Raw genomic sequence first — 25,770 nt, 5'->3', positions numbered from 1 at the left:
GAGAATCTCACTGTCTAGTGTGAGACCCCAAATGCCCCTTTCTCCAACATCTTCATTGCATTCTCCCTGAGCACCTAGGATAAGGAACCTGAGGGGAGGAGTCTCAATTCCAGCCCTAGTGCTAGAAAGCCAAATCCTAGCCTCTTAAAGTAAGGCTGTCACTTGTCCCTCCCTGGCTCTGTTCCTCCTCCAACAGCCTGACCCACCTGCTCCATGAGAGACAACATGACCTGGGTGAGTGAGTTTGTCCTAATGGGGCTCTCCAGTGACAGGCAGATCCAGGCTGCACTCTTTGCCCTGTTTGGGGTTGGATATCTGCTGACCCTGCTGAGCAATAGACTCATTGTCCTCCTGATCAGGCTGGATGCATGACTGCAACTACCCATTTACTTCTTCCTCTGTAATCTGGTGGTGTTAGACATCTACTACACCTCCAGTGGGGTCCCCCAGATGTTGGCGCATTTCTTCCAGGAGAAGAAGACTATCTCTTTCACCTGATGTGCAACTCAGCTCTTCTTCTCACTGGCCCTGGGGGTGACTGAGTTCCTGCTGCTGGCAGCAATGGTCTATGACCACCACGTGGAAGTCTGTGACCCACTGTTCTTCTTGGCAGTGATGGGCCCTAGGAGCTGTATGGCACTGGCAGTGGTCTCTTGGCTTGTGGGCCTGGCTCATTCTGCAGTTGAGATGGCAGTCACCATGTGCCTTCCCACTTGTGGGCATCACGTGCTGAACCATGTGTCCTGTGAGACACTGGCACTGGTCAGGTTGGCCTGCATGGACATCACCCTCAACCAGGCGGTCATAATGGCCTCCAGCATGGTGGTGCTTCTGGTACCCTGCTGATACCCTTTTCATTTTTTATTGAAGACCCCCTTTCCCTCACTCACTCCATCAGCCCCTGCCTTTCTCCCTCTCCTCCTAGCACCATCAGTAGCTTCCATCTTCCCTCTTCCCCCACCACCCGCTCCTTTCCATGACCATTTCCACTCCCATCTGAGGCATTCAACCCCAAACGCAAGTCAAAATTCTCTCTTGTTTTTAGATCCTTCTCTAACTATTAATTTCTCCCCTCTATCCCAGATCAACAGAGTATCTTTTCCTTTCTCTATTCCCTATTAATATTCTCTCTTCCAACTGAAGCCTTCACGTGTAGGCATTTGCCGGCCCTTTGCCCAGTGTCTACATTTGTACAGCAAAGAGACCTCCGGATTTCTTTCTCCTTAGTTCCTGAAGGGAAACAAATCACAGGCACTTATAATTTAATATATCTTCATCATACACCTGTGGAACATTTAGCTCTGAGCAGTGTGATACCCTAGTACACCTTCTAACAGAGCCTGGCTACAAAAGGATCACCAAAATCATTGAACGAGCAAATTTTTTTATGAGGTTTTTTTGATAAAACTAGTTAAATGTTGGAAGATGTCAACCAAAAACAATGATGTTGGTTCTAAACTGATTATGGTATAATTCTTCTTCATTAAACTACAACATGGTTGAGACAAGAATCCACTGAAACCTTCTTTTATAATAATTAAAAAATACCTTTTGTATATGAAACAATACTTATATTCTATTCTCCATGGCAGGAGTGCATACATCTAGTTTATCCAGAGAAGACATCACCTCATGAAGTTACAGCTTACAAAAAGAGAAGAGGCTCCAAAATATTTTCTTATCCATTGTTTGAGTTTCAGAATTTAGAAATATTTTTTGGCCCTTGTCTGTTTAAAAAGAGATATCATATTTTTAAAAAGACATTTACTCATCATGAGGAAACAACAGTTTGGTCCCTCAAGAGACCCTCTGAGTGGAGTCCTTCTTGAGGTGTTATCACAGAGTGGGCTCTATGAAAACATCCATAATAAGGTTCTACACTGAGCTCCTGGATGAGAGAACGAATTTTAAGGAAACCATTCCTCAATACGACGTTCATTCATTCAGTCAGTCCACCGATTTTACATGCCAACCTCTGTTAGAATCTAGAAAGGGGAACATTAAAAAGAGAAACACCCTCTACCCTTCGAGCAGTTAGTTTGTTAGAAGTCAGAAAAGAGAAGTGGACAAGCTGGACTTAGTGGACGTGTTTTTCCAATTCTACTTCCTGGCTGCAGAGAAAGTTGAGAGCCCATGTGTGTAAGCTCCATCATACCACTAAACTATGGAATAAATGTTTTCCTTTTAGGATAAAAAAGAAAGAGTTCCTTTTTATCTTTGCTGGGCTTTAGTCTCTATCAAAGGATAAAGATGTCATTTTTGTTCTTAGTTCAAATGTACTAAGAAATGTTACGGTCTTTTTTTTCGTTGTTTATTAACAGCAAGTCCCTCTAGCCCCATTTACAAACTGGTAAGCTGAACCTCCAGTCTGCCAGCCTGTCCAACTACTCTTCAGCCTGTTTCCTGCATAACTTGGTGACCGTCCAAAGTCCCCACCCCACTCCCCAAGGGCAGCAACCCGAGCACCTTTCCTGACACATTGTTTTTGGACCAGACCTCAAAAAGCTAAGGGAAAGTGGACGCTCAGTAAACCAAAGGCCAGACATCCAGGAGCATTTTTTCACTGATTCTCAGTGAGATTTGAGGCAAATCAATTAACCTCTCTTGGCCTAAATTTTTTTAAATGAAGAATGAGGCATTTAGCCCAAAAGACCTTTCCTCCTCAGAGACTCTTCCAGGTTTATCTCAAAACATACTCCTCCCCCAAATCATGTCTTGAGTCTTCAAAAATAAGGTTAAAATTTCCCTGTAAAACAATGATTCTTGAATTAGCCTCACATTTTAATTACCTGGGAAACATTAAAAGTTCCTGTTATACTAATGTCTGGGTTTCTCTCACCTGAGATTCTGATTTAATTGCTCTGAGGTGTGGCTTGTGCTCTGGAATTTTCAAAACATCCCAGGGGATTCTAATGTGCAGTCAGTGTGGAAAACACTGCTCTGATATCCACCATGGCTCCTGTGTGATTTTCACAGGTGAATCCTAGTGTCTGGAGTTTTTACTGTCCTTCTCAAGCTTCCCCTAATGGATGTGCAAATGGGCTTTTCCAGCCATTGGACTCTTCTCCCCGTCCCTGTGGTCTCCCCTTTTCTCACACTAACCAATAGCACTACCTTCTCCCACCGTGTGGCAGAGAGACTTGAGATAAATATTGAAATAGGGTTAGAGGGACTTGCTATTAATAAACAAAGAAAATAAGACAGTAACATTTCTCAGTACATTTGTACTAAGAACAAAAATGGCATCTTTATCCTTTGATAGAGACCAAACTCCAGCAAAGGAAACAGGGAGGTGTCACAAGGGCAAACATGTCTGCTGTGACAGCAGGATTTACACATAACAAAGTTCCAAGGGTTTTAGAAGCACTCCCTTATTGGCTTCATCTGTGGGCGCCATCAGTTTCCAAATATTATCATTGCAAGTAAGTGATGTGCGCATTCATCTTTTATTAATCACTTACTTTAACATTCAAATAAATGCCAGCATTTCGCCAAGGATATAACATAATCTCAAGAAGTTGGGACATAATTATAGTTGATACAGTGTTCTACAATGACGCCTTGATCTTATCAACCTAGTACTAAGACTGATTAACCAATACGCTGAGAACCAAGTGAACAATTTTGTCTCTGTCACTAACCCAGCCTGGATTATGGGAGAAGCAGGAAGAATTGCTGGCTCCAGAGTGAGCAATAAGGATAGGAGAGGATTCCAGAACACAAGTTCTACATCTTTGGAATCAAAGAATAATCCTCAAGACCAATACTTTAAGCTTTCTTTATTTATATGCCCAACATAAATTTATTATGAAACACTCATTAGGAATATTTGTATAAAAGGAAAAATCAGAAAACATCCAGGACTTGTAGAAGTTCAGGGTCTGCTGGAGAAAAATACAAGTCTGTGCAGGCTCACCTAAAGTCCTTTGCTCATGCCCAGACAGTCTATGACCAGTAGGTGGCCGTCTGTGATCCCCTGCCCTACGTGGCCATGTTGGGCCCCTGACAGTCTCTTGGTTTGTGTGTGTGGCTAATTCTATAGCAGAAACAGTGGTCACCATGTTCCTGCCCAACTGTGGGCACCACATACTGAACCATGTGGCCTGTGTGGATGTCACACATACACCACGTTGTCATGGTGAGCTCCAGCGTAGCGGTGTTGCTGCTGTCCTGAGCTGAATGCTGGGTGGGATCAGAGCTGTAGAAAGAGAGAGATGCACAAGAACTTAGAAGCAGAAAGAGGAGGCCTTGCTCTAAAGATGAATAAGCTTGTACTAAGGTATAAAGTGTTTGTGCAACTGTGCATTGTGTGTGTACATTTTAGAAAGATGCATCTTTGTTTTTGAAGGCACAGATAAGTAAATAACGACTTAAGCTCTAGAATCTTCTTGGTAGCACTAGCATTTTCCCAACAAGATTCAAAAGCAGTTTCTACCAATCAGAAATGTTAAAGATTTGTTGACTGATTGAACATCAACATAATTCCCGTGATCGATTTCATCATTGTCCTTACTGTCAATTTCACCAACTTCTGTCTATCAATCAAATCACACATTTAATGAACACTTCCTCTGTGCCCAGCCTGACACTCTTTGTCACCACAGTTGCCATCCCAGCTCTCTCCTCCTAAGTGCAGACAGCCTCACGGGGCCTGGGACACTATGTGGGTTTCGAAAAGAATATCAATCAGTAAACAGATTCCTGTGAAGCTCCACTGTGTGCAATACACTGTGCCAGGTGCTGCAGGAGACACACCAAGTCTAATGCAGGATCCTTCCCCACAACCGGGGGATTATTTGAAAAGATAAGAGATAAGCAACATAATCCAACCATACAAAAAGAATGATGAGGCAATATTTGGTGAATTGTCAAATATGAGATAGAGATTAAAAACTCCATGGAATTCTTGAAATTCCCTCATGAAGGGGACAAATCCAGGTGGTTTGCAAAGGAATTAAAGGGAAAGGAAAAAGTTAAATGAGGCATCAGAAAATGGTAGAATTTGGATAGATGACGGAGGAGAGAGAGCTAGGTTCATTCCTGATGGGGGGGGAATGATATAAGCCAGGTGTGAATGTGGAAAAATAAGGTCTATGTGGGACCAAGTGAGCAAACAAGTTTGGTTAGAGCAAAGGTTTCATTCTGAGGCATCATGAGGAGGAGGCAAGGCTGGAAAGAAGGGATGTGCCTAGCAAGGCTTGAAAACAGGGCCAAGGAATATACAGTAGAGGCAATGGCAAGACAGTTGAGTTTTTGATGTGGGGAAAACACATTGAACGTGGTCTTCTAGAAGCTGTCCTCTTCCTCTGCACCAGGCCTGATAGACTGACTGAGACAAAAATAAATAACACAACTTTTTCCTTCTTTTTGTCCAAGAAACTCTCTGTTTCATGCTTCCCTAGAGGGAGTAAGTGAATCAACTATAATTCCATGTCCTCTAGTTAGATCAGCCTTCATAGACCAGGTAGAGTTCAAGGGAGGGTTCAAAGAGCAAAAGGGTTGGGAAGCCAGAGGATATAGACCAGACGTTATCTAAAACATCAGGAAATGTCAGAGGTAAAAATGAATGAGCAGATCTGGAAGCTGAGAATTGAACAAAGAGTGTAACTATGGATAAAGTGTCTTCTGTTTTCCTTTTTCTCTACTTTAAATGCGAGGATAACCAGGCCATCTGAGGAACACTCTGAAGACTGAGTGAGATAAACAGAGCTTCCTGGGTGTTGTCTATAAGGTCTCCTCTGAGAGCAGCCATGTTTGTCTGATCTTGTGCCACATGTCATGGGACCACCCTCTGCTGAGATGGGCCCCATATGGTCAGGGAGGGTTTGGAGTTTGCTTTTCTAATATTGACTCACAAAACGAGTCTGAGTCTCATCAAGGCACTAACCTGGGAAGATTTCAAATCTTTTTTTATTTTTTTCATGGAGAAAAGTCAACGCATGAAGGTCAGGAGAGCAAACTTCAGGATCCAAGGCAGGAACTAAATTAGGAGAGTATTTCTAGAATCACTCAGAGACAAGGGAGGGAGAAAATGGGTGTGAGGGCACAGTGCTCTGCAGCCATTGTGAACACATCTGGGCACTCACATGGTAGAGGATCCCTGAGGGTAAGACCTCCCTGGCTCTCCAGGAGGCCACAATCCAAGCTCTTCTTTCCAGAACATAATCCCCCTTGGCAGTATTCTTTGCTTCACACAATCACATGACCAGAATTACCACCGGGGTCAGGGGTCCTTAGCCTGGAGTTCATTGACAAGTTTCAGGGTCTATGAGCTCCCTGGAATCATGTGTTCAAATGGTATCTCATCCAGTTTTACCATGTCCTGAGGGAACCCATGTGAGATGCACCCTATCCCCAATCTCTGCTGTGTCCTCCTGTTACACACTCACAGGCCATTGTGCTTTCCCTCAGAGCACTTTCTCAGTTTGTAAAGATGTGCTTGTTTGTATGACAAGACAAGTTATCCCTGACTCTTCCTCGCAAGACTGTCAGCTCCATGGGGGAAGAAACTGTCTGCGATGCTCACCACTTTACCCCAGCACAGGGCGCTGTCTGCATGGAACCACTCAGAGTATTTGTTAACTGAATAAATTCTCAAGCAGCCTATGGCCCCTTCAATAAGTTGACACGTCCTGATTTATATATTGGTTTGTATTAATGTGTATGAAACTTTTAATAGTGAGCTGCAATATTTGCCATGGTTGATAAACGAGGGTTTTAGATCAGCTTTCCTGGCACCGTACAACTGGACTTAGCACTGGGAAACGCTGCCAGAATAAGGCAGTGGAATGTGTAGCACGTGTTCAAGGGTCCATCAATCAATCTGTTATCTGATTGATCTAATCTAATTTCTAATACATTTTCTCAGTCTTTTCATTTCTTCCCTCAATATAACAGCTCAGTATAGCAACCTTACAAAACATAATAGAAAAATAAAGTGTAAAGATAACAGCTAGGTAATCCCTAGTAACTCTCTTCATATTCCTATCAGAATTTCCTCCTTTCTCCTTTATATCTTCAAAGACAAAAAAACCTTTTTGCTCTTTTCTCACCTCCCTTAGCTGACGTCAAAAGACTACTTAAGTGAATTATTCTCTTGGAGTCATGCCATCTAAGGAGGGGCTAGTGAACTCCAGGTACTTCAGCATCTGAATCCCTTTTCAGTGATTTGTTATCCACCACAAGTGGGCTTTATTTATCTCAGCTACACATAGCATATTTGGCAATTGAAAAATTGGAAAAAATGGAAAAAAGAAGAGACAGAGAAAAAAACAGAATAACTGGCCTTTCCTGGTGGCTAAAAAAGTCTTTGTCATACTCTGATTTCTCTACTCTTTTCATACTGATGCAGATACAGAAAATAATTAAGAAAAATAATATTTAATGCTGCATTATTATAATTACTTTTAAAAAGCCATGTTGAGTACTCTGTGCGTATCATGCATTGACATTACCTGTCTCAACCTTTGCAGTTACTAAGAGGTTGTCACACTTAGCACATTTAATGAACCAGGAAACTAACGCATAAAGGGCTCAGTGTACCTAGGAATACACCTTACAATAATGTAGACAATCTCTTTTTTGACAAATTAAAACACTGCTGAAAATAATAAGAGAAATCATGAACAAATGGACCGGTATCCCATATCCTTAAGTAGGAAGACTCAATATCATGGATATATACGTCTCCTTGTGTTAAATTACATAGTTAATAGGATCTAACTTAATTAAAAAAAGGGGAGCAGATTTTTGTTTGGAACCAAGCAAGATTGTTCCAAAAATAATAACAGGAAATTTCTGAAAAAGAAGATTCATGAAATAGGACTATTATACTGGTTATTCAAACATCACAAACCTAAAGTAGTTAAAATGCAGTGGTAGTGGCACATGCTCACACCAAAGCAGCTAAACAGAATAGAAAATCTGGATACGTACATATATATACACAGGAATTCACTAATGATAAAAAGTAGCATTTTATATCAGTGGAGAAAAATAATTATTCAATAAATAGCGTCAAGGCAACAAGCTAATAATCTGGAAAAGAATAAAATTTACCCATACATGACACCTTATATCAGAATAAATTTCATAAGGTTCAAATATTTCAGTATAGAAATGAAAACATAAAAGTACTAGAAGAAAGCAAAAGGAAGTTTTTTGAAAGTGATATCAAAGTGAAGAAGGCCTTCTAACTATGGGATAAAATCCCAGAAGTTATTAAAATTTCTTTTGGATAAATCCAGCAAAAATTCTGCATGGCAAAAGCCACTACCATAAAAGTAAAAAAACAGAAACAAACATGAAGGATAAGGTGGTGGCTGGGTCCAGATGCAAAGGGATAGCATAAAGGAGTTCTTTTGTGATGATGGAACATTTCTGTGTCTTGATTGTAGTTGCACAAATCTATGTATGGGAGAAAACTGCATCGAAACACTCACACACATGAATGCAGGTAAAAAGATTAGTGCAAACTGAATAAAGTCTGAAGATTTGTTAACATTAATGTACAGATGTCACTTTCCCAGTTTTGGTATTGTCCTACAGCCAAATAACATGTCACCACTGGGGAAGCTGGCTGAAGGGGACATAGGACTCTGGGCTACTTTTACAACTTCCTGTCAGTTTATAGCTATTTCAAAATAAAAAAGCTTTAAAACATTAATATTAGAGTCAATAACAGTCTATTCTTCCCAGTGATCTTCACAGCTTGGCTCCTTGTCATTCAGCTGCTGTCTCAACTGAAATAGTGACTCCTCATAGAAGCCTTCAACAGTCACCCTACATACGTCACCTCTCTGCACTCTCTCACTTTACCATGCTGTAATTCCTAATCATCTCTCATTATTATAAATTATATGATGCTCTTTTTAATTGCCTGTTCCTCCCTATATAATATAAGCTCAATGAAAACTGTCCAAATTACTCAAATTGTGTCTTGTATGTAGTAGCTGCTCAGTAAATTGTTGAAACAATGAGTGAAGAAATCAATGTTATGACACGATAGCATTTATATATAAAAAATAGAATATAATCTGTGCATGTGCATGTTGTGTGTGCTTGTATATGATATATGTCACACACACACTTATAATCAAATAAAGAATCTGAGGAACTAGCAGACAAAGTTTGGACATACCTTTAGTCTCATTGAATACTTTCTTTACATACACGTATCTGTTGTTTATTCAATAAATGCTTTCAAACTAAAAATAAAGGCTAGGCGGAGGAAGAGGAATGCACAGAGGAGTTTTCTAAAAAGAGTAATCAAAAAAGGAGAATAGAATCTAAGAGAGCCTGGTGTCATGGACACCAAAGAAAGAGAGTTTCAAGGATGGAGTGATAAACTGTGCCCAATGATACTACTATTTCTAGAATAATATGACACTAGAGTCAGAGATGATTTTAAAAATGTCTGATCCACCCCAAGAACATCATACTCACCAGTGCAACCCTCAGCAAAGCCCGTATGAAGGCCTGGGAACCCAACAACAAAGCCCTCATCCAGAAATGCTGACCAGCCAGAAATCATGCAATGACTGCCAGAACCAGTCAGTACTGAAAACATGTGGAGAACCAACTCAAGTATTTGACCACCTTCCAGAGTGGGAAGTAACATTGGCTTTCATTTTAAGTGCTGAAATCTTTAACACTGTTTCAAGATTTGTACCTGGGATTTGTTTTCATCAGGTATGGTAAGGTGACAGACACAGAGACAACCGCCTTTGAAAGAAGAGTTTGTTAGTTCCAGTTCCCAAGAGAAGGGGTCACACCATACCATGAAGGCCCATGGGGAAGCACTGGGTCAGTCTTGAAGCAGAAAGAGAGAGGAGAGAGCATGACCCTCAGTCTTTATTGTGGTTTCTGTGGGAAGGATGGGCCAGGCAGGGTAGGAAAGCTTGAGTAAGCATATGCTTACATAGTTTGAATAATTTGTGGGCTCTGGGATAAAGGAGTGGTTTCTAGCTTCCAGTCTAGTTGAACTGATGCAGGGGAGGGCAAGGCAACTGTTGGCTTGCTGCCTAAGAGTTAAGGAGCTGATTGGGATATGGACATTGGATTGGTTGGTTGGTTAGGTTTGCATAGGAAAGGAAAGGTGTGCTCAGAAGGAAGTTAGTTTGATATCTCTAGAAATTAGCTAGCTCTGGAAGGGCAGCCTCTCCCCAACCAGCAAGACCCCCAAGATGTCAAAACATCATAAAGTATAGAAAATAAAAGACATGATTAATACAAACACAACTCTAAAAATGATACCTAAGACAGTGTGTGTAACTTCTCAAATACAAATTTCTCAGTGCTTGGAACTGCTGAAGAAAATCTCACAACTCTGTCAGTGGCACTGGAGCTTCATGAGATCCAAACTCAGTTACATATGATCCTCTGCCCATCAATGCATCTGTTTCAGTGGGTCCTTCACTCGGCTGCACACTGGTATCACCTGAAGTCCTTTAAAAATGCTAATATCTGCACCCAACCTCGAAAGAGTCAGACTTAATGGTCTTGGTGAAGGTGGGGCATGGGAAATTGTAAAAGCTCCTCTTAGGTGATTCTGAGGTGCAGCCAAGGTTGACAACCTCTGCCTTGTGTATCAACAACTCCAGCCCTTCACAGCAGAAAAAGCTGCCCTCCTCCTGCTTAAATGTAATCCTTCTACTTGGGTTCCAGATTGGCATCTTCACACACTCCTCAGATAGCTCATACATTACTTGCTGCTATTGTCTCCCATGCCTTGAACTGGAGCATGTACACCTCTTTAAGACAGGGAAGTTCCAATTACTCTGATTGCACAGGTTCTTCTCCCTGAAGTAGGGGAAGGTGGCTAGATTATGAAATATTAGCAGTTCCCAGTCAGTGAATACTTCCCCACGCTAGGTAGGTAACAGGACAAGCAGGTTAGAAGGGAGAGAAGCAGAACTGGGTCATCCAGACTAGATAAGGAAAGGTGAAGTAAACAAGGAAGATGCATAATAAATCTTCAGTGAAATTTCTCTGCTTATGAGACAGTTTCCTGCGAGGTCCACTTACAGGAGTAATATTGTTGTAGCCCTTTTGGTGACCACGTTTCTTCAAGAAATTTGCAATGTAGGTAACAGTTCAGCTTTTCTATTAGTGACTTAAGTCTTTTCCTCAAGCTTCTGAAATTCCAGTCCTACATGGTGGAGAATTAAGATTTCTGTGATCCTCCTGACAATGGGCAACTGTACCTTCTTCATCTCATAATGGGAGGAGGAGGCCTCCTGACTATATGCTCTTCCTTACTCCCTCCAGTGACCCACTTAGCTGCCTTATAAGATGTGCATAAGCAATACCTATTTTTAATGCAAGGGTCTCAACCATAAAAGGTACATACAGATCATAAAAATATAACCTATTATAAACTTGGCTTTTAAAAATAATATGCTAGCTTTAGTAGTATTTAACAAACAGTTACATTGTTTACCTTAGAACTTGAGAGTAAATATTTGGACAACCTAGGTATCTTAAAATTGTTTTTCAAGGATGTTTGAAATACGTATCTTCTAATTCTCTAAATAAACTACTCTTTCACAAGCTGAAGCCTCTGAAATCACTCACTGATCTGAATGCCAGTCAAACCGGTGGAGTAGAATTCTAAAATCATGTTTGTGATGATATTAATAATGATTATACTACTAGTTCCACTAGAATTCTTAAAAGTAAAAGAGCCAAGCTAGTATAAGCCTCAGAGTCAGAGCCCGTGGAGTCAGACTGGAAATACTTGGCGTTGGGCAAACCTTGTGTGGCCTGGCTCAGCCTCAATTTTCTCCTTCCTCAAATGAGATAGTGTCTATGAAATTCCTAGAAAGGAATTAAGCATGATACAAATGGGAGGACTTTTTCATTTTTTAGAATAAGGAGAATGGAACACCTTTCTAGCAAGATAAGAGCTTGAAAGTCATCTTTCTTAAGAGAGCTGGGAAATTTCTTAGGCTTTTTTTCACTGGACTTGGAGATAGATGGAGAGAGGGAGGAAGTCCGTGAGGCAGCTTCTCAGGGTAGTACCCCTCCTGCTCCACCATGTCTTCAAGACATTGACAGTAAGCTCACTACTAACAGAAACAGAAGCAAGATGAGAAGCGTTCTTGTTGCCACTGTGAATAGCTCCAGGATCCAGATTTGCTCTTGGATAACTATTCTCAGCCTTCATGCTCATATTCTTTTTTGATCTACCCTCAGACTTCAGCGTCCCCATGCCCACCCATCTGGTCAGAAGAAAGCTTCCTAGCCTGGAATCTATCCTCTCCCTCTCTGTGTCCTTCGGGATGGCCCCTAGCTGCCCTCTACAGCTCCACACGCTGAGAGCTCTGGAGCATTCTACGTTGAATCCAGAGCTTCAGGAGTAACTCCAACCAGTGAAGCTTCTAAAAGAGTACTTCCAAAACATGTCTCACAAAATCCCAAGGATGGCATAAAACACTTTAATTTGATGCAGAGAGTTGGTGGAACAGCTTGCAATTTGCAAAAGAGAAAAATCAGAAAATTTTGAGTTTACACAGCTCAACAGAAGAGAAGTTAAATGTGTGAGGGGAAAAATTAGTTTCTATTTATAGCATTGATTTGACTAGCAGTTTTCTTCTAAAGTGTTGAAAATATTTCAAACATAAAAATACCTACCATTCCTAGAGGGTTTACCACAGACTGGACACTGTGCTGAGTGCTTTACATGGATGATTTCATTTCATCCTCACAGAGCCTCATGAGACAGATATTGTCATGCTCCCTATTTTACATGTGAAGAAACTGAGGCAGTTGAGACTTTCACTTGCCCAATGTCATAAATGCATCAATGGGGAGACCAGATTCAGACACGGGCATTCAGAATTTGGAACCCACACCCTTAGCCACTAGGATCTGCTGCCTCCAGCTGAGTAGAGAAAACCTCCTCTGCTACACGGAGTGCATGTGACACTGAAGAAGCTTTGAGAGTCTGGTGAGAATGTCACAGCCAGGATGGGATTCCCAGGCTCCTGACCACCACATCTCCGATCTGTTGTGTTCCAGAAACTAAGAGGAACTGGCTTATTGAACATGTTGACTTCTCAGGGAATCAGCAGAAAATAACTTTATTCCTTCTGACCCTTAAACCTGCACTGTGGGGATAGTCCTTTCTCTACCCATGGACTAAACCCATGACTTGTAGCACAATGTCCTGGTTTTCATGGAAAATATTTGGGTTTACAGTCACTTTCAGTCTCCAAAACATTCTCATTTCAGTGTTAAAAATAGCCAGTTTAGTGTAAACTAAAATTTCTGAACCTTCTTGTAAGTTGAGGCCTCTCCTCACCTTCACCCAAGAAACTTGAATTAGAAGAGTTGGCTTCTTTGTTCTTCTCTCTCCTTCCTCTTCCTCACCTCCTTTCCCTGTCTAGCATCCACTAGACTGCTGCTGGCTTTTCCTGGGTTGGAGCAGGGGAAAGACACAGGTAAGGATTAGAGACGTCCTTATTGACTGCAATGGTGCCCTTAGGGAGCAGATTCCCAAGGCTGGTTGACTGGACTCAGAAACACCTTCATGGTTTCCTTGGAGATTCTCCAACTGGGCTCATTGCAGCTCCCTTGATGTGGGCAACACTTCTGCTTCACCCTCACCTGTTGCCACTTCCCTCCTTTCTTCTGACGACATACAATTGCTCCCTCAATCCTTGGGATCTGAGGGTCCACCCACTCTGTTAGGGTCAAATTTCCCCTCCATATAGTCCCTTGGGAGAGAGCAAAATGTCACCTGACCAGCTTACTTCCATGAGGCCTACCTTTGGCCTGCAAGAAATCCTTGAGCATCTCTGCTGCCCCCTCAGGAGAGATGCCATTGACTACCTATGTAGTCCTCTTCCTTCTCTCCTTTTTGCCTTCTCAAACTTCTCTATCCACAGCTCCTCTCACCAGTCCTTAGGCTATCTGATCTTCAAAGGGTGCTTATTTATCTACTGGTAAAAGAGAATGAATGGCTTCAGGTGGAGGGGAAATCCTCTCATCCCTCTGCATGGAGACAAAGGAAGGAAAACACCAAAGGATATCCATTCTCTCCAAAAATTTCTCTTTTCCAATATCTTCCCATTCCTTCAGTTTCAACTCTTCAGTTTCAACTCTTTCATACTGGGCTGGGAGAATGGGGCCAGATTTTTTTGCAAATTCAATCAATTTTGGAAACCTTCTTCTAACTCTACAAAAGTGAGCAAGGTTTTAACGTTGGAAGACATGGTATGAGGCATTGATCAGCTACTTACCACGCAAAGACAAAAAGACAGAACTGAGACAGAATCCATTTTGTTAGCCTTTTATGCAAGTTTCAGAGCCTTTGGAGAAACAAGAGGGAGCAGTTAGGAGTGAAGATATCCCTGTATTCAGTGACAGATATCTAAGTAGCTATCATGGAATGGTAAGCCTCTCTGATCTGGATGGTCAGTAAGTCATCGGCTGTTATGAATTTTGTCCTGAGACAGCGCAGGTCAGGGCCAAGAGAGTCAAGAGGTTCAGCACAGATACCCCACACTCACCACATGGAGGTCTCTCTAAAGTGAGCTGGCAAGAGGTGTCCCTCATCATGGAACTCAAAGCTGACAAAGGAATCACTTATCCTTAGGAAGGCAGGGTTTTACGTTTGCATTATCCACTGTGAAAGCTGATGATCAGGCAATTCCGAAAACAGAGTCCATGGGCTGAAGGATAGAGATGAAGAGACAGAAGGAAGTCAGATGCAAGACAAGGTGAGACACGGAGAACATGGCAAGAGCATCATTAATTGTGAATTAATGTTGGGGGAAACTGGGGTGGAGAGTAAGGGAAGAGATTAGGATCTATATCTGTGTCCTATTGATGCTGTAACAAATTACCACAGATTCATTGGCTTGAAACAATACATTTATTCTCTTACAGTTCTGGAGGTCAAAAGCCCAAAATCAATTTTACTAGACCTTATTCCTTCTGGAGTCTTCAGGGGAGAACACTTTTTCTTGCCCTTCCTAGTTTTCAGTGGTCACCTGCATTCCTTGGCTTGTGAGTCCTTCCTCACATCACTCCAAACTCTTGCTTCTGTCATCACATCTCCTTTTTCTGACTCTCATCTTTCTGCCTCCCTCTTATAGGGACCCTTGTGACTACTACATTGGGCCCACTTGGATCATCCAGGATAATCTCCCCATCCCAAAATCCTTAATTTAATCGTTTCAGCAAAATCCCTCTTGTTATATAAGGTAAAATTCATGAGTTCCATGATTAGGATGTGGACATATGTGTGGGGGGCATTATTTAGCCTACCACAGGATACAAAATGTTGGAGCAAAACTGAGGCATATGTTTAGTCCTGGGAGTGAGCCAGAAACTATAGAGCAAAAAGTAAGTCAGCTCCTAAAGGACAAGAAATCAACTGCACCTAAGAAGACCAAGAAACCTCTAGCCAGACCTCTTTTCTCTGCTGCTATCAGGTTTTAAGGGACATAGTTTTCTTAATTGGGGTATGGAAAAGATCCTGAAGCAGAAAGACACTGCTTCCCCTCCTGCTAACTTCTATGGAGAGAATTTCAGAATGTCAGAGCATAAAGAGACCTCTGCATTCTTTAGTGCAACCGTTTCACTTCAGAAAGGAAAGAACAGTGGAGGCAGCACGGTCTAGTGAAAAGAGCATAAGGTTTGACATCAGACTTATCTCGATTTTCATTTCAGCTGATTCTTTACCAATTGTCTAGCTCTGCCTAAGTCTGTGCCTACCTTACAGATTGTTCTGAATTTGACAGAATAGTGTTTTTTCCTCTCCTCATTCCCTAAGACATGACACATACTCAGACTCCTTTTTTTAAGTTTTAATAATTTATTACCTTTTTAAAAAATATAACTTTTATTTTTTATCCAATTTTTATTCCACAAAGTAAATTGTATGATAATTAAAATGAACTTAAGGAATACAGTACCTGGAGCAGGTACTGGATGTCTTTAATTTTTAAGCTCTGAAGAGCTCATTGGTTCTATTATCAAGTCTAAAAAGTCTTTTTTCTAAAATTTTTACTTTTCTTGCACTAAAATTGGATAATAACATTTTCCAGCTTTGACATGTACATCGTAATAAATTTCGAATTCTGTGTAGATTACATTATGTTCACCACCCAAAAACTAATTATAGTCCGTCAGCACACATGTGTGCCCAATCCCTCCTTTTGCCCTCCTCCCTCCCCTCTTCCCCTGTGGTGACCACCAATCCAATCTCTGTTGCTATATGTTTGTTTGTCGTTGTTTTTATCTTCTACTTATGAGTGAGATCATATGATATTTGACTTTCTCCCTCTGATTTATTTCACTTAGCATAATACCCTCAAGCTCCAACCATGTTGTCACAAATGGCTGGATTTCATCATTTCTTATGGCTGAGTAGTATTCCATTATCTATATATACCACATCTTCTTTATCCATTTGTTCCTTGATGGGGACCTAGGTTGCTTCCAAGTCTCGGCTATTGTGAATAATGCTGCAGTGAACATAGGGGAGCATGTATGTTTATGCATTTGTGTTCTCAAGTTCTTTGGATAAATACCCAGTAATGGAATAGCTGGATCATATGGGAGATCTATTCTTAATTTTCTGAGGATACTCCATACTGCTTTCCATAGTGGCTGCACCAGTTTGCACTCCCACCAGCAGTGTACGAGGGTTCCCTTCTCTCCACATCCTCTCTAACACTTGTTGTTTCCTGTCTTGTTAATTATAGCCATTCTGACTGGAGTGAGGTGATATCTCATTGTAGTTTTGATTTACATATCCTTGATAACTAATGATGTTGAACATCTCTTCATGTGCCTGTTGGTCACCCGTTTATCTTTTTTGGAGAAAATTCTGTTCAGATCTTTTGCCCATTTTTTAACTGGGTTGTTGGTTTTTTTGTTTTTGAGACATATGAGTTCTTTGTATATTTTGAATATTAACTCCTTATCTGATACATGGTTTCAAATATCTTCTCCCAATTGTTAGGTTGTCTTTTCGTTTTGTTGATGGTTTCCTTTGCTGTGCAGAAGATTTTTAGTTTGATGTAGTCTCATTTGTTCATTTTTTCTTTTGTTTCCCTTGCCTGGTCAGACATGGTACTTGAAAATATGCTGCTAAGACCAATGTCAAAGAGCATACTGCCTATGTTTTCTTCTAGAAGTTTCATGGTTTTGGGTCTTATACTCAAATCTTTAATCCATTTTGAGTTGATTTTTGTGCATGGTGTAAGATAATTGTCTACTTTCATTCCTTTGCATTTGGCTGTTCAGTTTTCCCAACACTATTTATTGAAGAGACTCTCCTTCTCCATTGTATGCTTTTGGCTCCCTTGTCGAATATTAGCCATCCATAAATGTGTGGGTTTATTTCTGGGCTCTCGATTCTGTTCCATTGATCTGTGTGTCTGTTTTTGTGCCAGTACCATGCCGTTTTGGTTACTATAGCTTTGTAATATATTTTGAAATCAGGGAGTGTGATACCTCCAGCTTTGTTCTTTTTCTCAGGATTCCTTTGGCTATTCGGGGTCAGATCCCTTTTAAGGCCAAGGCCACATCAAGCTAGGGCCTCTAGCTGAGAAGGACCTCTCAAAAGAAATAAAAATATCTCTTTTAGCAAAATGTTTCACATGCATTGTATTTAGTGATGAGTATGATTATCATGTAGCTACTTTGTTTCATGGTCAGAACAGTTGTGCCTGCATTCCTTCATTTCCTCCTCTACCCACTAGATCCACAGCCTCAGTGAGTTCCATCCCTGGAAGAATGCAATGGAACAGAATGATTGGTTACCTAGGAAAAAGGCTAAGAAGATGAAGCTGAATGCTAGGTCAGGATTGAGACGCACGTGCAGCCTAGGGAGAGGAGCTAGAAGAATCTCCTTAATGGACATTCATGGAGTTGAAAATGAAGACCCAACCTGTCCACTGGGGGCAGGTGTGATGAGATGAAGGGAGGAGAGAAGAGATGCCTGATTCCCCATGCAAAATGGACACTGTATGGAGAGTTGTAGGTATAACAGATAATACTTTTGGAATATTAAATCAATATAATTTTGTCTTTATTAATTCCAAATTTCTAGTTGTCCCAAGACACCTAAACCAAACTCACAGCCTTTGGATTTGAACACTGAGCTTTTGATAAACTAGGAGTACATGTACTCAGGATATGAGAAGGGAAGTCCCTGTATTCTCTACAGAAGGTAAACCCTTGAGGCACAGATGTGAGGGGAAATAGAGGAAGAAAAACTAAGAGCAGTAGACAGGCAAATCTGTGTGTCCTGACAATACCTTAAGGAACTGAGTCCCTGAATATGGAGAAGAGATAAGATGAGAAGATAGCCAAAAGAAGAAATACTTTCCAGATGCCCATTTAGAGACCTGGCAAAAGAGCATTACTCAGGGTGGCCCAGAAACTCCAAGGAGGTTGAGGGACAACAGAGCAGTGGCAGCGGAGGAGTGTGCCAGAAAAATCAATCTGAGACATGCTGCTGGTTCCTAGAACACGACATGTATGCCTCAAGCCCCTGCAGGTCTCAAATGGGAGGTGCAGAAGGCAGCTGAAAGTTCTACCAGAGAACCTGCCAGGATAGGATCAATTTGATAGAGAAAAAGGGCTACAAAATAGACTTCCTGAGTTGGGGTCCGAGAAGGAATCACAGTCAGTACTTGTAAGTAATGTGTGTGTGTGTGTGTTTGTGTTTCAGGGAATCACATCAAAACACCCCTCAATGGGACCGTTTCCGCAAAAGGATTGCCACTCACCCCTGACAAAGCCAAGACAACAAACAGTCCATGGGTCCCTCAGCCACAGACTTCAACAGCAGATGCCACAGGCTATACCCTGATGGACCACATTTCAAGGGAAACCAGCCATTTATTTATATGCACAGTTGAGAGTGACCGCCCAACTGCAGCCACCAGCACCAGGACTAGCATGAAGCAAAAGTGATGCTACACCCTCATTCCAAGTCCCACGTTTCCAATTTTATCAGTGTTGCTCTTATACTCAAAAGCCACCTTGAGAAAGGAGAGAAAGAAATAAACCATTCTGATCACAGGTTGAACTCTGAATTAATTAAATATTTACCTGGAAAGACCATTTTAAGTCAAAAGAGATTGTTTGTACTGTAGGAGACAAACATCTTTTTAATTGGTATATTATATTGTTTGCTTTTTTCCCTTTCCATATTACCCATCAGTATGTAAACTCAGGAAGATAAGATCACTACAGAAAACAAAGAAGCTACATTTTCATGGAACATCCATGAGGAGTGTATTGAAATTTGTTGTCCCATTACATTGGCAAGTTGATCTTGAAGTAAAGATTGTTCTGAACTTCAAGTGTGTGCTAGTAATCTGTTAAAAAATGATTTATTTTCCAGAAATGGGCTGAAAAGTATCCACCCAATGTTAATACATAATAAGGAAATAAAAAAAATTTCAAGGAGATGATTCTTATAAAGCCTTTAGTGCTCATTAACTAATAGTTGCCAAGTCTTTCTTTCTCGTACTCAACAGCACCACATAAGCAGATTCCCCCAAGTCACATAGTTGGTTAGGCACAGAGAGAACACTGAGGTACGGAATTACATCATAATATATAAATTTTTTCTAGTTTGTAGAGGTGGGAAGCAGAGCACTATTCAGACCCTCTCAGGAAGGAGGTAATTTGTGATGAGTTGAATCTAAGGCTATTGAAGTTGCTGCAAGTACTGAGTTCACCAGCCCAGGTAACATGCTTCCTAGAAGGTGCCCTTTGAAATTTCATTGGGCAAAGATGGAGAAAAGCTAAGTATGGTTTAAAAAAAAGAGTGAGTGGGAAAAAGTGAAAGGGGAAGATGCATAACTGAGAGCCAGACATAGTAGTTCCTTGGGAGTCGACTAAACCATTCCTAGAAATAGGAAACTCTTACGGCAAGGGGATATTATGGTTGAGGAGTAGGGGTAGGGAAGTGGGTGGTGGGGGGGCAATTCCAAAGGAGTGAGGGGAAAAACCCAGGCAAGTAGCAGGCCTGGGTCTGCACAGACACTGCGGGAAGTGAATTTCTGCAAGGGGATCCAATAACAACACAGAAGCATAACGTATTGCTTCTGTCAGTGAAACTCCTGGTGTGGATGAGGCTCAAAGGAGAGAACTACTCATATCTCCTCCAGACCACAGTTTGGAACCTATGATGGTCTGACTCCATCTCAGACCTCAGTATCTAGGATGAAAGGAGAGTACCGTAATGTCGACATTGGAAAATGTGACTTCCAGAACTGCTGGATCCTTAGAGGTCTAACGGAATCTCTGTTTCACAAATGAGAAACCTGAGACCCAGAGAGTTTAAATGACATGCCTGGAGTCATAGAGCTGCTTATGCCACAGCCAAAGCAGACACCAATTTTCCAGGCCTCAGTCCAAAGTGCTTAGCACCATAGGATAATTACTAGAACTACCTTTCATGGGCTAAATGATTCAAAATAGGCAGTCATATGTGCTTTGTTGAGGAAGAATTTTCATTAGACCTTCCCTCGACCCCTTAACACTCACGCATGTTGCCCAAAGGCCATTCAGCAGTGCTGGATGGTAAGCCAGTGGGTTGATTTCCCAGCATCCTTATCTCAATGTGATATTTCACTATCAACAATGATTTTTAAATTTTCATTTGCATCCATACTAGAAAAAATATTTTTACTGTGGACATTTTTCAAAATATAGATAAGTAAAAGGAAGAAAATAAAAATACCTATTTAGGTTTATACCTATAAACCTATTATCAGAGATAAGCTATGCGCATTTTTTCATCATTCCTCTAGTTCTTTTTCTACATTTCCCTCTTTATATACATCCAATTGTACGTATATTATTTTTTGCCATTTAGGACCATACTGAACCTACAATTTTCTAACCTACTTTTTCATCCAGTTACATAATATTTGTGTTTGGAAAAATAGGAAAAATATATTTTTGTTTTACCAGCAAGGAAATATTTTTATTAGATGATTACACATTATGTTGTCTGGGAGATGGTACCCAACAGTTCTCTTCCTTTACCCTTGAGTCACCTAGATCAGTTTGCACCACGTGTACCTTTGATGTGCATCAGGCATCCCACCTGTCAGGTATCACACTCTTTGTCTCTTCTCCTTCATGGTACCCTCAGACTTCTTTTCACCTCTGCCCTCTTCTTAACTTTTGGCTCCATCTTTCAGTTAGAATGTCCCATCAGTTTTTGCTTTTGTTGGACTTTGAGGCTGGGAGAGCTTCTGGTCTTTTGGGTCCTGGGCTTAGTTGGATGCTTGAAGGAGCAGAAATGAAACTGAGATTCTGCAGGTCCTGCACAAAGGAAACATCATGATGTGAAACTAGAATTCCCCAGTCCATTGTCATTAAAGTGGCAAATCTTCAAGATAATTAATAGTTTATCTTGCTGATATTGGCCAATTGTTACATAAAATTCTAGTAGGCTCCTTGCTGACAACACCCCTTCCATCTTACCAAAGACCCATGTTCTATTACCAAAAACAGGTAGATTAATATTGGGAATAAAACCCCATCCTGACTCATTATTTACTCTCTTCCTTCTAGTATTTCCAGTGAAGAGATTCAAACTTCGTGGAAGATGATCAAGAACTGGGAGAATAAGCTTACAGAAAGCTGGGAAAGCTTCTGGTGATATGAAAATATGCAAAGAAAACAAAACTCAACAGAAATGTGATGAAGGAGACCACTAAGAAGCCTATGGAAATATTTTGATGTCTGTGAACTTGGGACTTCTCAATGGCTTCCAGTCTATGGATATGATGTTTCTACAGTGCAGAGCCTACTTGCCACTCCCTACTCACTAAAACTACAGGTGTGGAAAAAGGGGCGAGGTGCATTCATTTCTTCCCTTAGGAAGATCAGGCTCTGAGATTGTAATTTCTCTTCTCCTTCCTAATTGACACTGACAAGAGATTTTCACATATTGAGGGATATGGGGTAACTATTCAGTTTCAAAACTGATTCAACTTGAATGAAAAAGCCTGACTTATGGCCTATCAAGCATACATTCTATATCTGTTTAAGCATTAAAGAATGCACTCTCTTAAGATAAGAATGCATGCTTCCTCTCTTATGACCTATTAGTAACACCTGGATTAGTCCCTCTCAGACCTCAGGGTCATGTTGGCCTGCTAATTTGCAACTGAAAACCTCTTTGAAACTTTAATGAATATGTTTAATGTGTGGCATGTTCATTGTATGTACTTTGTATGAAAAAGATAAAAGACTACTGAAAACTATGCTTCTCCAGAAGGCTTTTTGAAGCTTTCCTGGTTATAATCCTTACTCTGGCTCAAGTAAAATTCACCTTATTTCTCTTACCTATAGAATGTTTATTGGTTATTTGTGAAGACAATATCAATCCCTTCCATAGGTCAGAAGCGTAAATATTCCTCACTCCTGACTCCTGCCAAAAGTCCCCAACAATGCCATAGCCTTGAAGAGTCAGGGAAGGGCTCACTAGCCTGGGAAGTAGAAGGACAATTAAAAGTTGAGATAAAATCTTTTCAGAAGGTTTATCATCAAGGGAACTTAGAAGTGCGAGGAGCTTGGTTGCAGAGAAGTAGCTGGGGGGTGGGTGAGGGAAAATGGGTAAAAGAACACACCAAGAGCAAGTAATTGCCCTCTAGGGATTCTTAGGTTCTGAAAAAGTTATCATCTAAGACCGACAAAGTAAAACCTCCATCCCCAGGAAGATGATGGACAATTGCTTCAAGGACTTCATGAGAGATGTGCTGCCCCCGTTCAAAATGTGTTCTGTGCATGAGATGAGCACTCAGCCTCAGTAAGTCCCCCACAGAGAAGGTTAAGAGGAGGTGGTGAGAAGATTGAGCCCAAATCCCTGGGAACAGCCAGGACTTCCCGAATATCCTCCATTGTGTTTTTCTACAAGTTAAAGTTAGAGGCTCTTTGATTCTTCCCATGACCTAGAGGATGCAACATACTGTTTTCAAGCCATTCAAAACAGTCCTGGGTCTTGGACAGTCATCGAGTCAACAGCATAAACTGAAGTGCTGAGTATATACAGACTTACAATCAAAGAAGTAAAAAGTGGAGGTCAAAGGAATAAGGCTCTTTTTCTGTCCTTAAGGCATCTGCATCATGTTGAAAATAAGAAGAAGGAATGAAGAAGGGCTGGGCTTGGTATAAGAACCAAAGATAGACATAGACTCCATCTTTTCTTGAAGAAGAGGATAGTGAACATTCTCAATCATTAGAAGCGTAATCCCTATGGAACAGGTTTGATTCTTGGTCTGGTGGAAAATTTAGTGTTAGGGGTCATCCTACTCTAGGAATGATGTGGGACTGACTTTGGAAAGAAGCTCATGTATCGGATGCTACAAGTCTTTCAGCCTTGACCCAAGTGGGTCTTCCATTTTTGTTTGTATGGCTCCTTCCCCATATCTTTAGCCTCTGGTTTTCAGGTCAACTTGGTTCCAATAATTGGCTCTTCCCCAAACAGTTATGTGTGATATGAATGCTTTGGTCTCCAAATCCAGTAACCAGTCATATCTAACTGCCTACAGTCCCACTAGATATGCGCACCAACAGTGAGCAAAGAATGAAGAATTTATTTTTCCCTTTAATACTAATGTAAAGCACAGCTTATGTATATTCATTTATTGCAGATCTTTAACGCTGGAGAAATCCTGCTCTTTACCTCAGTTGCTCATTCGACAGATTAAGAAACTATGGCTTGAAGAGGCAGAGATTTATGATGGTACCTAGATGGCTTATTGATACAGGTTGACACTGAGGTCTCCTCACTACCAATCTACGTATACCTTAAATCACATGTACTTTCTCAAGAAGCAATTGCACTGGCTGTTTCTTTGCTTCTATTTCATTTTATCTGCATATCTGGGTGACTATTTACATAGTCTGGCTCTATGTCTCAAGTTATCAGACTTGATACTCCAGCTTCGTCTGAAACCTCTGATAAGGTCGTGATGACTCACCCTCTCTATCCTCCTTCCAGGCTGTTCCTGGAAAGGGAGACCAGGCTGTATTCATCCCTATTATCCCAGCACCTGCCTCTGGAGGAGGCACTACTCAGTGCTAAGTACATGTTCACTTAGTCAAACAAAATGGAATGAAATTCTCTAATTATCCCAAAATCAGAGGGTGAGGCTATCTATTAACAAAAATAGTTTATTATCATCTAAACAGCATCAAAAATTTATTGGAAAAAATATCCTTGGTTTCTTCATCTGTAGAATGAAATTGATGGAATACATGATCTGTATGGTTCCTTTAATTTCTCACATTTTTTATTTTTATATAATAACAGGGTCCTTCTGGAGGGAATCTGGATCCATGATCATCACTTTAAAGGTGAGGATTCTGGATGCTGTTGCAGCCTCCAGATAGTAGTAGATCAGAGCTGAGTTACTTCCTCTGCTGATACAAGGGGTAGTGCCCAGCCACCAGCTACAGCACTCTGGCCCTCAGACCCATCTCCAACCCTGAGAACCTAAAGCCAGTTTCTATTCTTAGCAGTCTCTGCAGTGATCGCTTCTGGTCACCTCAGGGCCAGGGCTGAGTGGAAGGCAAGAGATGCCTGCTCCACCCAGCTTCTCTGCTCTCTCCCTTCACCAATGAAAGCCCAGGCCAGCGTTCCCAGCCAGAACATCTGACTTGAATAATGCTTTCCAATTCTATTGTATTTGATTCTGTGGTTCTGCTCTGGTTTTCTGAACACTGATGAGTTATTTCATTTGTCCTTTGTTCGGCTGTCTCATTTGATTCTTGCAGATTTTACCAAGACCTAATTTTTCATTTTTTTAAATTTGATTCTGAGACACTGTTGATTTTTTAAACACAGATTCCTAATGTTGAAAGGCAGAATTTCCTAGAAGTTGGTCGAAAGTGTAATGGCTCGTATACTCAATACATTTTTAATAAATGAGTTAATTAATTTACTAATTATTTTAACATAGCAAATACACCTTGAGATTACATTTCCATTAAGAAAAACTGATGGCTTTTAAATCTATTTTTGTAGAGGGCTGGTCGACGTGTTGGAAGGGAGATAACTCAGTACAATCTTAGCTGAGAAAGGAGAATTCACTCTCTCTGAGAAGATTCAGTAGATTCCAGTCACTTCATCCTCACTAGTAGCTTGTGAGTATCGTTGGCTTACAAATGCTCTCATTACATTATTTTGTTAATTATTTGTTTAAATATCTGAAGATATGCCTACAACTTACTATATAAATTGCACATTACTGAGAAGTGGTAGTGGTATTTAATTAATTACAGCTGCAAATTTAATTAGCCAGCTAGTAACCCTGTTCTTCTCCTACATAGCACTTAGCACAAATATATTAATCAATTTTTTGTAATTATTAAAATGTCTCTGATAACCTTATAAGAACAAAGTAAGCAAGGCTCATAGTCTGTCTTTTTGGTTCACAGACAGATGTCTGATGTCTAGCACAGTCCCTGCACAAAGCAGGAGCTTAACTGACGTTGGTTTAAAGAATTGATGTGTCATCTGGATTGATTGGCACAATAATAAGGAAATGAGAGGATTCCTTTCTAGGCACTGACCTAGACCAGACCAGAGAAGAAACATGAAGAAAAATTGAATCTAGTTTTTTGAGAGCAAGACTGAGGAACATGGGGTGCCCCTCTTGGTCTCTGTTGTCTGATTAGAATACTCTATCCATGCTCCCCCCACTGAAGAGTCTTTTCTTTACTCCATGGGCTCCACTGTTCTTCCTCTTTTCCCATTTTCCTACCTTCCTTCTGTAG

General features: G+C 40.9%; 1 pseudogene; it reads left to right on the top strand.

Moving 5' to 3' along the window:
• Positions 1-213: 213 nt before the first annotated feature.
• Positions 214-846, top strand: LOC100050847 (olfactory receptor 2F2-like; annotated as a pseudogene).
• Positions 847-25,770: the final 24,924 nt, after the last annotated feature.

The sequence above is a fragment of the Equus caballus genome, chromosome 4 (assembly GCF_041296265.1).
Source record: "Equus caballus isolate H_3958 breed thoroughbred chromosome 4, TB-T2T, whole genome shotgun sequence".
Taxonomy (NCBI): domain Eukaryota; kingdom Metazoa; phylum Chordata; class Mammalia; order Perissodactyla; family Equidae; genus Equus; species Equus caballus.
Note: the sequence above shows the minus strand (reverse complement) of the source record. Positions and strands in the feature narration are given on the sequence as shown.